The sequence below is a fragment of the Capsicum annuum genome, chromosome 11 (genome assembly GCF_002878395.1).
Source record: "Capsicum annuum cultivar UCD-10X-F1 chromosome 11, UCD10Xv1.1, whole genome shotgun sequence".
Classification (NCBI taxonomy): Eukaryota; Viridiplantae; Streptophyta; class Magnoliopsida; order Solanales; family Solanaceae; genus Capsicum; species Capsicum annuum.
This window is the reverse complement of record NC_061121.1, coordinates 207,022,939-207,024,071: the sequence shown is the minus strand read 5'-3', so window position 1 is coordinate 207,024,071 and position 1,133 is coordinate 207,022,939.

The window sequence follows — 1,133 nt, the reverse complement described above, 5'->3', positions numbered from 1 at the left end:
TTGTTATTGCATTGATGGTCTATTTATATGTCTCTTATTGATGTATCATTGTTTCAAAGTATCAAAAATGCGGTGGCGACCGAAATAACAATCTCAAAGATTAATTGAACTAAGTGATGGAAGTTCTTTCTTATCGGGTGGTATCCCAGGGCATAAGCCTATCATGGGTCGATCCCTATTTATGTATTTATGGGTGGTATCTCAGGGGCACAAGCCTATCATGGGTCGATCCCAGTTGATATGTACTGGAGGCAGCCTAATGATCACAGTACAGTACAATAATGATTAAAAAGATGATAAGAACGGAGGTAAAGTGATTGAATAAATACAATGTACAGGTTGTCACAAGTTCTAGTAAGTGTGGTCCACTCCTATTACGATTTATTCACTTGTTTCTGATTTCTATTGAGCTTCTGTATCATATGTGATTATCTACAGCTTTACATACCCAGTTTATATTTCGTACTGACATCCCCCATGGGGGACCTGCATTTCATGCTGCAGGCACAGGTACCTCAGCTCATACACCGCACAAGTAGGAGCCAGGATATCCAGCTGCTTTTGGTGAGCTCCAGTTTGCTTCGGGGCTTTCCGTGTCATATCCAGTCACTTTTGGTATTGTATAGAAGTTAGTTATATGGCGGGGTATGTCCCGACCTTAGTTAAACTCTGTGTATTGTCTAGAGGCTTTATAGACCTAATGTACAGTCAAGGTGGTGTTTTGTTAATAGACGTGATGGCTCCAACGGGCAAGTATTGTATATACATATATATGTGTGCTCGATCTTATATAGGTGATTATTTCCTTTTATATGCGACATGATGCTGTCTGAATTTCGGGTTGTCATAGAGGTATGCATGGGAAATATAAGGTTATGAGGTGGTTCTCCCGGGCCTCCTCGGTTACAGGTGCCAGTCCGCCTTAATAGGATTTGAGGCGTGACAATATTGGTATTAGAGAAGTTTGTCCTAGTGAGTCTACAAAGCCGTGTCTACGTAGGTCTTGTTTATCGGTGTGTCGTGCACCACATCTATAAACAGGAGGCTATGGACATTTAGGAATTGTTTCTTTTTCTTCATGTCTTAGATCTTGCGATAGAGCCTATATTGTATATGAAGTCATAGTTGACCAC